The sequence below is a fragment of the Acipenser ruthenus genome, chromosome 5 (genome assembly GCF_902713425.1).
Source record: "Acipenser ruthenus chromosome 5, fAciRut3.2 maternal haplotype, whole genome shotgun sequence".
Taxonomy (NCBI): domain Eukaryota; kingdom Metazoa; phylum Chordata; class Actinopteri; order Acipenseriformes; family Acipenseridae; genus Acipenser; species Acipenser ruthenus.
In genome coordinates, this window is record NC_081193.1 from 51,984,649 (window position 1) to 52,000,527 (window position 15,879).

The window sequence follows — 15,879 nt, forward strand, 5'->3', positions numbered from 1 at the left end:
ATACAGTTTGTCACATATATTTACACTAGAAAAATCCTTTCCAAATGTTGTCATAACTGGATAAGTAGATTGGACTGATAAAGCAGATAATTCAAATGGAAGCAAGAAGCAAGGAAAGATAACCACCACTCTGGGACTGGAGTTTATTTTTGTGTACTCCACATAGTTTTCAAATCCATCACGTTTTAGAAATAAACCTTTTATTGAAAAGATGCAGCATTTTCTCTGCTACAGTACAGTAGTGTATGCGGATATGGCAAGTCATTACCATAAACAATTTCAAAAGGCTTTAAAAATCATTTCTGTTGATTGAAAATAAGAGCAGGTCGAGTTTTAAAGCCACCTAAATTATGCAGAGGGAAACTATGCAACAGACAGAGCTGTAATGTACCAATATTAACTGCCAAAAGAAATTGCTTTTCACACAATTCAGATTTTAAACAGAGCTGTAATAGGCCTAGTTAGCACTGTATTGTTTAACTGATTTGTTAATATGGGCACGAGCTGGAATTCTTTTTTTGTTTTTATTTTTTTTATTAAAAAATGTGCAGTAATAACACTGTTTTAATAGAACACAATTACATCATGTAAAGATGTGCACCTTCAGAGCAGGTTTCTTATTCTTTAACAGTCTAGTACAGTAAAATGATCATTGAGAGTATAGGCCTCAAACAACTTAACTGTGAACCTGGACGCACAGGAATCCCCTTTTGGTATCGTCAAGGATTACACAAAAGGTATTGTTAACCTTTTACGGTCCATTTATTAAGTGCGTGTCAGGAGCGTCGGGTCCAATTTATTTTCACACGTGCAGTTAATTTTAGACGCGCTGTTTAAAAGTATTTTTTTTCCACAGTCAAACGGGTTTAAAAGGCCCTGCATATCAACAAAGCACTCACTAGGCATCTCCAGCCCCGACCCACCCTTTCCTTCGCTATAGCTTTCACATATGCTAAGAAATAAATAATAATAATAATAATAATAATAATAATAATAATAATAATGATAATAATAATAGTCGTACATACCGATCAATCATCTCCTGATCACTCGTTTTATCACCAAACTCCTCAATAATGCGATCCAAGTCATTATTTTATTACTATAACATCTGAAAAAAGCTCTGCAAATGTCCGTGATATTCTCTGTGCGCTGATTCAGTAACAGCCAGCTTGTTTCTTTATGGCCACCCCTATCTGATGCCAGGGGCAAGTATGACTATTTATGAGATACGCCCTTTTTTTTTTTTTTTTTGACTTGTCTCGGCTCCTGTCGCTCCCACTCAGCCATTGAATGGTTTTCTCGGCTTTTTCCGGAGAAAAAACGACTAGAAACCCATTTCTTTTTGCAATGTCGGACCAGGTCCGACATTATTATTATTATAATTTATTTCTTAGCAGACGCCCTTATCCAGGGCGACTTACAATCGTAAGCAAAAACATTTCAAGCGACATAGGACCGCAAAGGGTTAAATTGATTCTCAGGAAAACTTAGTCCTGGTCTTTTCTTCAGCTATATTTAAAAATAAATAAATAAACAAACAAAATCATAATTGTGTTAGGCATATTGATTTAAAAGTGGTTGAAATAATACTGTGGTTTTGGATCTTCATTTTAAAAATGACAAACCTCTAACGTCATAAAGCCCATAAGAAAATTGACCACTATCAAAAGGAAACACTGACTAGTCCAGTGGTACTCAACTCTGACCCTCGAGATCTATTCCAGTCCTGGTCTTTATTCCAACCAGGTCCTAAATTAGTTAATTGCCTCTTAGCAACCTCAATTAACTACATTAGAACCTGCTTGGAGTAAAAACTTGGCCTGGATTGGATCTCGAGGGCCAGAGTTGAGTACCACTGGACTAGTCTACTGTAATCACTGTATAGTTAAATAGTAGGTAGAGTTACAAATGGCCTGTGGCCAGGCATGTCTCCTCCTGTGTCGAGGAAAAAGTAAAGGATAAAATTAACCAGCAATCTGCTTAAATCAGACTGCAAACATCTCTACCCAGTTCCCTGCTTTAAAATAGGAGCCTTTGAAGCCCTTGGTTTAATGCTTTGATGTTCTTTGTCTAAGCTCGCACAATGTATTTTTTTTACACATTTTATTAGTCAGTTCAAATGCAACCAGTTTGTTAAATACTTCTTGTAAATCCAATGTAGGTTTTTATTTTTAACCTTTTTTTTATTTGAACTTCCAGTTTGTACAAGTGTTCAGTTACTATATGTGATTCTATACTGCACAGTGTACAATTTGAAACCACTGGGCTACTAAAAACATAAAAAACCGCTGGATTATAAAACCGTTTAAATTAATTAGGAAAACTAATTTGGGAATAGCCCATCCACAGCCTGTTAAAAGTAGATCAACTTTCCTAATAATAAATTTGATTTATTTTATGTACTGTAACTGTTGAATCACTGGACAAAAAAAAAAAAAAAAATAACCTAAAGCGTTTAATATTTCACATTCTGTACAGTTCATGTACTCTACACCAAGGATAACCCACTGACTGTTTACAAGGGAATGGAAACTACCACTTGAACAGGAATTAGATGCATCTGACTGAACACTGTCTACTGACGCTTACTAAATCACTATGACCAACAGACACTGGGAATGTCCTTTATCATAACATAACGCTTGGAGATATTCAATGTTTACAAAATGGCGGAACTCCATCATTATTCTTCCAAGCTACATAAATTACCAAGAAGAAAATGCTGCAGAAATTAAAAAGGTAATATCAATCTTTGTACACTTGCACTCAGCTCCAGTTACCTTGCTACAGTAATATTCTTCCATGCTTCAGAGTAACAATAAACATTTGTGCGATCTTTAAGCCACTGCTCAAATATTCCAAGATGTGCCTTAAAGACACTGTAGACAAGAATGTGTTGAAATGATACAAAGACACAGGGGTCTATTCAAATTATCCCTCCTTTTGATAATATACCAACAGAAATACACTCGAGAGAGAGAGAGAGACTGGTTCACTGATATATATATAACCTATTTTAATGATTTAAATAGTGGTGGTATTTAGAAAGGCCACCGATTAGATCAATTCAATAGATCCCTTCAGTCTTCTACACATCCAACCTTCATAACCTTAAACTAGTCATAAGGTTAGTCTGCAATATGTCTGCTTTTTTAAAGAAGAAATGCTTTATAACCAAAAAAAAATGTACAACACATTTCTGAACCTTTTCACTAGTAGACAATAAACTGAAAGTCACACAATTCCCTTAAAAAGACCAGAAAAGCATGAATAAAATGCTTATTAAAAATAAAACAGGAGCACAAAAACAGTTTGAAAAGGTACTGGGCTTACAATTAACTGCCACTATCTCCCATGCACAGGCTGTTATAATCCCATATTACAAAGATAGAAGGGGCTTAGACCAGGCTATCATTCATCAGCTGTCAAGTCTCCTTGCACTTTTCCACAGCTGCATTTCTTAATAAGGCAACATTAAAAGGGAGTGGCAATAAATCAATCCTGAGCAGAAAGGAGGCATTAGTTCAGTGCACTTTAAATAAAAATCCTAACAGGTGTAGCAGATTTGCTCACATAATAGTGCATTTTGAGTTGAGCATTTTACACACAATGTAGCCTGAACAATGTAACGAGGCTTGTGGTCATCACCCAAGTTATATAAAAAAATAAAAATAAATAACAAAACACGTTGGTGTAGGCCATGGGCTTGGCAACAACACTTACCTTAGAAACTAAATATACATATGAGAGACAATTTACAACATACATAAACTGTATAGCTGCAGGCAGGTAAATGCCCCCATTATTTAGCACTATTCTTATCATAAACAGTAAGCCTTTTGGGAATAAGACAAGTAAAATGGTAAAATCATTTTCATATGGGTGTGACTGTAGGGAGAAACTACTTCTTATGGATTAATTGGGTCCTCGGTCAGGATATCTAATGTCAAGCATTCAAGAATGACAAATGGGCTAGTCTACAGTTTGCCAGTCCCTACTAGTTTTATAGTTCTATAATACTATTATAAATTTAAGTATGACATGCGTCCATATGTACATAAGTAAAACATGCACAAAGGTTGAGAGTATAGGTGTTGGAAAAAGCAATGGTCTGTATCTATAAAAAAAATGTGACTCTTAAAAAACAAACAAAAACACCCTTGTGGCTTTCCACTAGGGATGTCACGGTATCAAATTTATATTTATTATTATTATTATTATTTATTTCTTAGCTGACGCCCTTATCCAGGGCGACTTACAATTGTTATAAGATATCATATTATTTTTACATACAATTACCCATTTATACAATTGGGTTTTTACTGGAGCAATCTAGGTAAAGTACCTTGCTCAAGGGTACAGCAGCAGTGTCCCCACCGGGGACTGAACCCACGACTCTCCGGTCAAGAGTCCAGAGCCCTAACCACTACTCCACACTGCTGCCGGTACACCGTGACATCCCTAAATTCCACGCAAGTCTTTCTTGCAAAGCAATTGGTTACAAAATTATAGCAGACCTGGGGTCAGTTTTACTTGTAAATGTGTCATTGCACTGTAGTTGAACCTTGACACACGCATAATTGTATTTGTAAATGCAATTGTTATTACCATATAACTGATCAATTAATTACACACCTTTCCAAGCTTTGTCATTCTGTACCATGTTGTGTTTTACATTGTGTGAACATTGTCGTATTTTCAACCACTTTTAGTGATCCCATTTGTTTGAAAAAACTTTATATAGTATGTTTCTGTATTTGTGCCTGTGATTGCTGCTTGGTAGAATAAACAGAGTAAACATGTTAATGTGTGTAGCTATTTGTTACTTTTTAGTGTAATTGTAATTACTGCAGCATAATTGTAACTAATTGAACAAAATTGCATTGCAGTTGCAATTTCAGCAAACCATTATGCTGTAATTGTAATTATAATTATAAAATTGACCACAGGTCAGAATGATAGATCTGTTTTGACCTTCTAACTGCCATTTAAAAAGGAGAACATTTGAGAAGTCTACACTGCTACACAAACCATTTAAGGCAATTCTTTTAATGTGCTGCACTGTACATATAATGGAGTGTTTCTGTTGTCTCCAGGGGATAAGGGCACATCTGGTAGAAATCCTTTGAGTGGATAATGAACCAGTATATGCTCTAATAAGAAGTGATATGTTTAAACAAAAATTATGGCAACTTTACTCAATTGGATCCCTGTATACAGTAAACTTAATTTAGGAAATTAAATCAAATTATACCACTTTCACACACAAATACCACTACTGAGCCGTCTCAGAGACATTTAAAAAATGATTATAAATACCTTTCACACCGCACAAAACTGCGCAATCTATACCAGTATAATCCCATCCCAACTCTTTCACACAGCCAAAGGGATCATGCGAGTACAGTTTCAGCCAACAGACTGTTTTCATGGCAACGGAAACAAAACAAATAAATAAGCAGAATAACATGGTTAAGCTAGATAAAAAAAAAAAGAATATATATATATATATATATATATATATATAAAAATAATCAGTTTCCAATCTTTTAATGAATGGCGCCGGAGAACTGTAGTGTACTGTAAACTTCATTGTGCTTGCTTTGTCTGCTCTATTAATAATATATATGTATATATGTGGAAAACTGAAAAAAATATTTAAGTGGGTACGCTTTATTAATATTATTTTCATTCAGCCGTCTGATACCAACTGCAGTGTATACAAAGTTGTAGACCATCAAAAAAAAAAAAAACACATTCTACCTATTGCATATACTGTAAACAGCTACAGAAAATTGTAGATTGTTGTAATTGTGTTGTTTTTTCATATACAATATATATGTTTAACAGCCTGTTGTGTTTGTTGCTCGCTTAGAGTTTCCTTTGTATTCTAGAGAAGTCCCCCGATCATATTCACTGGATTTGTGCAGGGTCTGTGTCCCCAAATTCTACAGCACAGTTCAAAGTGCTGCATCTGTTTGGTAGCTGCCACTCCTAGAATTGTAAAGTTAACAATTCTTTAACTTCTATCAGTCTCCAATTACTGCCTCTTTCTTGATCAGCCATTGTATTTGAAAAAAATGAAAGCGTGTAACACCGATGACAAAAATACCCAACACATCTGGTATACAGTCACGTGGGATGTTGACTTTCAATCCACACCCACTGCAGCGCTTCATGCCGACATGGAGTTGAGACACTTCAGTGCCATCTCTGAACCACCTTGATCGGGTAAACACAATAAAAAAACGCACTTCGTCTCTTTGACTTATTGGGCCACCATACTTTGCAGTACAGGCTGTAAAGATATCATTGGATAGGGGAGGGATTGAACTTCACCACCTGATTTTTTTTTTTTCGTGTGATGTCACAGATGAACTTTTAAAGGGTGGAGACACTTTACAGCACCACACAAACAAAACGCTATTAATTACATTATGAAAATGACTCATTTTCATAATGTATTACTGTTGCCATTCTTTTACTGTGCACCGCCCAGCACTTAAGCCACGAGAAAGACGCACTGTATAATTGGTTAACAAACAGAGGGGTGGACGCTATTAGATTGAGCTCAATATGACCGTGCTACCAAGAATTTTCAATCACACGTGTTCACTGGCAGTGTCACCGTGTGATTTTTCCATCTGTAATAATATTAAATGTGAACTTAGTTGTCAAGTACTGCAGAAATTGGTTATGCCTTCATATGTAGAGCCACTTGCACTATGTTTGCATTCCACGGTGTTTGAATCCTTCAGGCATTTCACAAAAAAAAAATATCAAAACAGCCGAGGATTTTCATGCCATTTCTTTAGCAGCTGAAATTGAATTTCTTTTTGATGCTTCATTGTCTGTAATTTCACACACATCTTACACCCCCGCCCCCCTTCACTGACATCACTTATCTGTGCTGTTGTATCATTAAGGCTGTATCTAAGCCTCTAGTCTAACTTATGTATTAGTCAGTGGTGTGTGATCAAGTTTAGTAAAAATACACTGAATATTTATTTTTTGCCAAACGTCTCAGTTCGGATTTGGAGGACTGCACTTTTAAGTTTCGTTTTGGACTATTGTGTTTGCTGAAGAGAGACCGGCGAACAATAAAGTTAGAAAAACAGGATGTGACAAAAAGGGATAAACAGGAAAAGCAAGAGAAAGAGAAAGAGCAGCAAGATATACTGCTTGCATATACTTTTGTTTTGTGTAAACTACGCTGTGTTCCGACTGAGAAAATAAATAAAACCTACATTATTAGAACCCTTGCATCACCCTGAATCAATACAAGTACATTACATTAACAACAACAGCAGCAGAATATGGCCAATAGATGTTGCAAAGAATCACGCATTTAACATAACTGTATTCAAACTGAGATGTTTTATTATTATTATTTTAATGTTTCCAATACTGAAAAAGGTTACAGATCTGAAGGGACTAAATGTATGTGTGTGTACTATACTGTATAGTATTTAAATATGTATCATGCACTTTTTTTTTTTTTTTTTTTTTTTTTTTTAATTACCCGGATTTTCTACCTGTGCCAACCTCTAATAATTATTAAATCTTTGTTTAGCAGCTCAAAGTGAACCGCAGATGAAAAAAAACACACAGAATCTATCACATCCACATTTTCCACCTGTACGCATGCATGATTTCTATTGAGTGGATTACCACTCTGATATGAAGCAGGCATCTGGTCTATGGAGAGCGCTCTGTGCCACTCATGATCTTTGCTGTTTTCAACTTGTATCAGTGAAGCACAGTGTTTCTGCATTTTAGACGTATAAATGCTCCGGTAAACATAAATAGTACAGTAAATCAAAAAACTCATACTTTGACGGTTATTGTTTTATTTATTACGACGGCTGCATTTAAACAACATTAACAGCAGCTGGTTGGATATGTTTTCGTTGTTTGAAATGGTTAAATTTCTTACTTGCAAAAGAAACAAAGAAAGAAAACAGTCCCTTTGGGTAATTTTTATGTTGGCTTTAATAAAAATAAGTTTTTCATTGTTAGTTATTATAGTTATCTTGAGTAATGTTTTTGATACTGTAAACATTTTAAATGGCACACAATTATGTTGGTGTGGGAAGTAAATGGTAATGTGATAAATATTTACAGTGCAGACTATTTTGTATTATTTATAAATTATAACAGTCCCAGACTGTTGTGAAAAAATATATGTTAAATAAACAGGAAAAAGACAAATGTGTTAATCAGATTATTCTGCCTTTTACTGCAACTGTGATACCATTTAGGGAGTGAAAATTGTAAATGGTACTGTAGTTGAAACCTGCCGACAGAAGCGGTAGTGTCAAAAAGAAGGTTGAAAAACCCCGCTTTGCTAGAATCAACATGAAGATCAACAGGGCAGCAGTGTGGAGTAATGGTTAGGGCTCTGGACTCTTGACCGGAGGGTTGTGGGTTCAATCCCCAGTGGGGGACACTGCTGTTGTACCCTTGAGCAAGGTACTTTACCTAGATTGCTCCAGTTAAAAACCCAACTGTATAAATGGGTAATTGCATGTAAAAATAATGTGATATCTGTATAATGTGAAATAATGTATAATGTGATATCTTGTAACAATTGTAAGTCGCCCTGGATAAGGGCGTCTGCTAAGAAATAAATAATAATAATAATAATAATAATAATAATAATAATTTGCCAACAGAGAGATTTGTCAACTCCTCAACATCTTCAGTAAAACTTTTTTTTTTTTTTTTTTAAATGTTCTTTTTGGGTCGGTACGCATTCTTAGTTACGTAAAGCAATTTAGTATGCTCTGTGGAATTGATGCGCTTTGAAATCATGGTATACGGTAATCGAAATGCTGCATCGCATACTAAAATAAAATTCTATTGGCTTGGGGTTTCAGTGAAATGTGTTTTGATTGGAGAGTCATCCCTGAAGTTTATCCTACGAATATTTTACTAGTTAATATTTTGTTAAATTTCTTTTTGGGTTTATGAACATTTTGGACGATTTAGTATGATTTCTGGTAAGTTTCCTACTTGTGGTCACCAAATCTCCTGACAGAAAACAAAAAACTCAACTAGCTTTCTGTGTATCTAACTTAATTTTGTACTGAAAGTAAACAAAACCATCCCTGATTGGTTGTTGAAGCTTTTGGAGATAGTCATTTGGTAAGCAACCAATGGTTGTTTAACACTAGAACCGCCACGGCAGTCAGTCATTTTACTCTGCGTGTCTGAAAGTTACGTGGTTGTCCGAGGAGCAAAGAACAGTAGCTGAAATAAGAAAGAAATTGATAGATCTAGCGAACAGAACAAAAAAGAAGGGAGACGAAAAAGCTTTAAAGTTGATTGAGGAAAACCAAAATACCTCACTGTCGACAAGAGATTTGGAGCTGTGAAAAGTGACAGGCTGTACTCTGAAGTTCTATACATACATAAGGAAAGCCCTTCTTCAGCTGTGCAGAAAAAAAATCAATGCTGTTTAGCAAACATATTTAAAGAAAAAGTGTACTGATCTGTGTTTACTTTTTAGAAAATTTACTGAAAATGGTCTTTTGAACAAAACGTATGTAGCCAGCTAAGCACACTCGCTACCTTGACACTTGCCTGATAATGCCTGATAATCAAGCTGCGCTTAGCCTCACTATTTAAACGTGTGGGGCGGGTAACAACATGCAGGTGGCTTCTGCAACAAAGCTTCGTTATTTGGGAATCTGGCGGGTTTCTTTTAGATTTTATCTAGTGATTAGGATGCGCTTGTCACTATTTTTGTCACTTGAGTTTGGTCCATTTTATTTATTTGTATCACATTTGTGTGTTATTTAACTTATTTATTGTACATATTTAATTTGTTTGAATTATTATTATTCAGTGGTTCCCCAACAATTCTACAGGCCCGGCATCCCGTCAGGTCAAAAAAGGCAGCCGCCGGGCCTACAAAATTGGAAAAAAAAAATTCATAATTGCGTGTGAGAAGTTAGAGGCCAATGGCAACTTTGCAAGAGCTACAGGCTTTTATGGCCAAGACTAGTCAAAGTGTGCATATGACAACAATATCCCAAGCACTCCACAAATCTGGCCTGTATGGTAGGGTGGCCAGAAGGAAGCCATTACTCAAGAAAGCCCACCTTGAATCCCGTTTGAAGTATGCAAAAAAAACACTCAGGAGATTCTGTAGCCATGTGGAAAAAGTTTTGTGGTCTGACAAAACTAAAATGGAACTTTTTGGCCTAAATGCAAAGCGTTATGTTTGGCGCAAACCCAACATAGCGCATCACCCAAATAACACCATCCCTACTGTGAAGCATGGTGGGGGCAGCATCATGTTATGGGGATGTTTCTCATCGACAGGGACTGAGGATAGAAGGGAAAATGAATGGAGCAAAGTACAGAGAAGTCCTTGAGGAAAACCTGCTGCCCTCTGCAAGAAAGCTGAAACTGGGACGGAAGTTTACCTTTCAGCATGACAACGACCCAAAGCACACAGCCAAAGCGATACTGGAGTGACTAAGGAACAAAAAGGTAAACGTCCTTGAGTGGCCCAGTCAGAGCCCCGGCCTAAATCCAAAAGAAAATTTGTGGCATGACTTGAAGATTGCTGTCCATCAACGGTCCCCAAGGAACTTGACAGAGCAGTTTTGTAAAGAAGAATGGTCAAATATTGCCAAATCTAGGTGTGCAAAGTTGGTAGAGACCTATCCCAACAGACTCACAGCTGTAATTGCTGCCAAAGGTGTTTCCACCAAGTATTAACTCAGGGGGGTGGAGACTTATCCAATTATGATCTTTCAGTTTTGTATTTTTAATATATGTTTTTATTGACAATTTTTTTTTTCCTCTAACAGTGTGGGGTATGATGTGTAGATAAGTGGAAAAAATCCTCATTTAAATGCATGAACAAAATGTGAAAAAAGTTCAAGGGGGTGTAGACTTTCTATAGGCACTGTACATTATTTTATTTTAGTTCACACATTCAAAGTTCGCCGGTGACATGCTCCCAGAAGATGTTTCATGACTGGCTAGCAACAGCTGCAGAAGTTGCTGTGTACAGTCATTACAGCGGAACTCATGCAGGGATCTGTTATTAGCTAAAAACAAGGCAATAAAATTGGCAACAATTTCAAACCGAATACGATTACTGTAGAATGTTGCTATTACAAGCATTGCATAATTAATTAGGGTCCTTGTTTAATATGCAAGTAACAACGGGTTCAAGACTGACATAACAAGTGTTAAGCATCAGCATTAAAAAAATAAAAAAAGACGCGTTTGCTTCTACTAGTAGCTAATGTATAAGGTTTTTTTGTGTACTCATGCTATTCAAATAGTTGCTTTTTCTTTCGTGTAATCGTGTAATCGTGTATTTGACTACACTGACCCACCCCTAGTTAGGATTATTTTAATTCAGTTTTAGCGTTGCTGTGACCACATGGGAACACCTCGGTTGCGGGTTTGCTTGTGAAAAAATGATATATATATCATTATATATATATCATTTGTACACATACATTTTCAAATCTTGAATACAGTATTTTCATTTTCTGACAAGCACACAAATGTGTGCATGTTAAATGGCTGAAGTAACATATATTGAAAGTTTAGCCACTTTCTTTTGAGACGTGGGCTCTCTTTGGTTACCACAGTTAGAAACATACTGAAAATAAAAACCATCATGAAAAAATATAGAAATATATTGGGCCAGATAGAATTGCATCCGGGCCAGTAAAAACACTAGGTCAGTGGCCCAAGGGGCCAGTAGTTAAAAATCTAAACACAGAGCCCTGGAATGGGTAAAGGACCCAAGTTACAGCCCCTGGCTGTACAACACTGACCATGGTATGTTTACAACCTTTAAAAAATAAACAGGTTGATTGATTTGTAACTCTAAAGGAAATGCTTTGTGTAACTAGCAGTTATGCAATGTGAACAGCGTAAATTACCAATGAAGAAGTATAATGCTGTTAATAATCCATATGGGAGAGTATTTTCACTTATTTTGACACTTCCTTCAATGATCAATTTTCAGTTCGCTCACATGAATTAAGATTTGTGTGTTGAAGTGTCAATGTAAGGGAAATCAAACTTGTTAAATATCTAAGACATGAGTGTTTGTTTGAAACACAGCCTGGAGGTTTACTGACTTCCAGTTTCCGAATATGATTATATCAGAAGGCCATGGCTGGTTTTTTTCTCCAAGCCACGAAAAATAAGCTGCACAGACAACACCTAAACATCAAAACGTGTGCCATTATCGACTTGCTCTGTGCCATTTATTGAAATGTTCAATACAACAGAACCCGGGGTTGCCTTCGCAACCACTGTGAATTTTTCTTGTGTCTTTTGTTTTCATTTTCGTAGCAGACCCTTCACCTTTGCAGTCTCTTCTTTCCTTGTGTTGGAGGGATAGTCACAAATGCGTGTACAAAGCTACTTTGCGCAGGCATTGTGATGGATCACGTGACCCTCCCCCAATTTTCATTGCACATTCCACAGTACTAGCACTGCCTTAGCGAATGAAACCTGAAACACTAGACTGAGAAACCGATCATAGAATAGAATGGGAAACTTGACGTACGCATGTACGGCATGGTACTGTAAGTGGGTTTTAAGAACATAAGAACATAAGAAAGTTTACAAACGAGAGGAGGCCATTCAGCCCATCTTGCTCGTTTGGTTGTTCGTAGCTTATTGATCCCAGAATCTCATCAAGCAGCTTCTTGAAGGATCCCAGGGTGTCAGCTTCAACAACATTACTGGGGAGTTGGTTCCATACCCTCACAATTCTCTGTGTAAAAAAGTGCCTCCTATTTTCTGTTCTGAATGCCCCTTTATCTAATCTCCATTTGTGACCCCTGGTCTTTGTTTCTTTTTTCAGGTCAAAAAAGTCCCCTGGGTCGACATTGTCTATACCTTTTAGGATTTTGAATGCTTGAATTAGATCACCGCGTAGTTTTCTTTGTTCAAGACTGAATAGATTCAATTCTTTTAGCCTGTCTAAATACAACATGCCTTTTAAACCCGGGATAATTCTGGTTGCTCTTCTTTGCACTCTAGAGCAGCAATATCCTTTTTGTAATGAGATGACCAGAACTGAACACAATATTCTAGGTGAGGTCTTACTAATGCATTGTAAAGTTTTAACATTACTTCCCTCAATTTAAATTCAACACTTCTCACAATATATCCGAGCATCTTGTTGGCCTTTTTTATAGTTTCCCCACATTGTCTAGATAGACATTTCTGAGTCAACATAGACTAGGTCTTTTTCATAGATTCCTTCTTCAATTTCAGTATCTCCCATATGATATTTATAATGCACATTTTTATTGCCTGCGTGCAGTACCTTACACTTTTCTCTATTAAATGTAATTTGCCATGTGTCTGCCCAGTTCTGAATGCTGTCTAGATCATTTTGAATGACCTTTGCTGCTGCAACAGTGTTTGTCACTCCTCCTATTTTTGTGTCATCTGCAAATTTAACAAGTTTGCTTACTATACCAGAATCTAAATCATTAATGTAGATTATGAATAGCAGAGGACCCAATACTGATCCCTGTGGTACACCACTGGTTACCTCACTCCATTTTGAGGTTTCTCCTCTAATCAGTACTTTCTGTTTTCTACATGTTAACCACTCCCTAATCCATGTGCATGCATTTCCTTGAATCCCTACTGCATTCAGTTTGAGAATTAAACTTTTATGCGGGACTTTGTCAAAAGCTTTCTGGAACTCTAAATAAACCACGTTGTATGCTTTGCAATTATCCATTGTCGATGTTGCATCCTCAAAAATATCAAGCAGGTTAGTTGGACACGATCTCCCTTTCCTAAAACCATGCTGACTGTCTCCCAGGATATTGTTACCATATAGGTAATAATAATTTGACGTACATGAAGTGGTTAATACTTTTAGGAGGTGTCGTGAGTCAGCATTTATACGCAGAGCAGTTTAAGATTCAATTACTTCCAAAATGGCTAGAAAATTAACAACTCTGAAGTCTGTGTGCAGTGAAGTGTGGCAATATTTTGGTTTTAAGGTGGATGAAGAACAGTACACCCTCCTACACAGCTGCAGTACAGAGGAAAACATTTCACAGCATTACAAAAATGCAAGTTATGAGAGTTTGCAGCAAGCACCACCAATTGGGTTCAGACAGGATTTCCTCCATTTGATTTTGGCTTCCATACAACATACTGTATTGCCTGTGAAAGACAGACCTTTGCTGGCTCCTGATTTTATTACGAGCACTACTTCACAGAACACAAAGCTTCCTGTACAATATGTTATATGTGAAGGCTGGTGAGGGAGGGGAGCTGAAAGTCAAGCACACATGAACTCTTCCACACAGACTGCACTTTCAATAAAAATACAAGCAGAGTCATCCATGTGACAACATCCCTTGCCTACTGTATTTCATGTTTATGCACAAGGTCTAGACATTGATAATATAAAAGGTACAGGTCAGGCATGTAGAAGATCACAACTGGCTGCAGATTCGACAGCACATAGATTTTAGTATGTTGGCACCGATATTTTGGCAGTATATATAGCATGCAGAAAATAATTTAACAATCAACATAAGTTTATTCAGTAATATAAAGCTATGGTTGGTAATACAGTATAGACACTGCAAAAGCTAATTTAATTTTTCTTATCTAAATTTCACCCATTTAAATTTTGGTACAGTAAATAAAATTAAAAAAAAAAACGTGTTATAGTGTTTAAATAACTTGTAGAAATCCAACAACTATTCATAGCATAACAAAACAGCCACTGTGCTCTCTTCTCTAACAAAGCCAGGAGGCTTTAAATAAAGGTTATGAACAAACTGTGAAGAAGTTACTGAGCAAACAGCACAATCAGCATTGACATGAAGGCTACTAGATACACTTTTGCAAATAAACTCTGTCAAAACAGTAACTTAAATACTGAAATTTACACAAATACACAAATGTGCACTTAAATCCTAATAACAAAATGAAATGTTACCGGTATTTGTATTCTTTTTTCATGTTTTACATTTAAAAGGTAGATAAAAACAAACAGATCACAAAACATGTTTGCCTTTGTGTATGTGGTGCCTGAACTGACTTTTGTACTATTAAGTTATTATTTAGTCTGTTGGAAATACCCACAAAGCAACATCATCCACAGCTGGTAATCTAAAACTTGACACAGCACACAATTCCGAGATTAATAATCTAGAAAAAAATATTACAGATCCTCTGAGGCTCATTCAACTCAATGGCAGACTGCAGTCCCTTACATTATCAGTGAGTATTCATTAGTGTCACTGTCAGCAACAAAACATTGGATTTAATACATTATTTTACTGTTTTACATCCTTCACTTATATTTTATTATTTAAAATGTACAGCTAAAGGCACCGATGACTGACAGGGTCCCAAGAGTTCTAATTTTTAGGTTGTTGATTTGAACGAGCTACACATGCCCAGGTTACATTTTTAAAAACCCCAATCTGTCTTAAATTTAACATTATTTTCACTTTGGATTGCCAAAAGGCTTGATTCTTGGTTTATGACCGTGTCTGTGCTGAACATCATGTTTACACACCTTGCAGTCTTTGAGCTATAGGTGGCCAAAAGAAACGGTCTGAAATATAGGAATGTAACTACATTAAAACTGAGTTATTCATATCTCACATTTTGTGTTTATAATGGGAGCTTTGACGCAATTTAACTGCACCTCTTTATTTGAGAAGCAAAGGGGTATTGGTGGTGAAAAGTTCAGCTTAAAGTATGGCACAGAAAAGAAGAAAAGAATACTAAGAATTTTGATGTTGGTGGATTTGTTGAGATAATTGGGAGGATGTGAGTCAAGAGAATTTTTTTTTTTTTTTTTTTTTTTTATGAGATTACAGTTTAATGCCAAATTCA

The 15,879-nt window shown here is 36.2% G+C and overlaps 1 protein-coding gene across 4 annotated transcripts in view; it reads right to left on the reverse strand.

Annotated features, from left to right (window-relative positions):
* LOC117403027 (serine/threonine-protein kinase MRCK alpha-like) overlaps positions 1-15,879 on the reverse strand; it is a 228,762-nt gene that overhangs the window by 194,334 nt on the left and 18,549 nt on the right. The gene's annotated exons all lie outside the window — the stretch shown is intronic.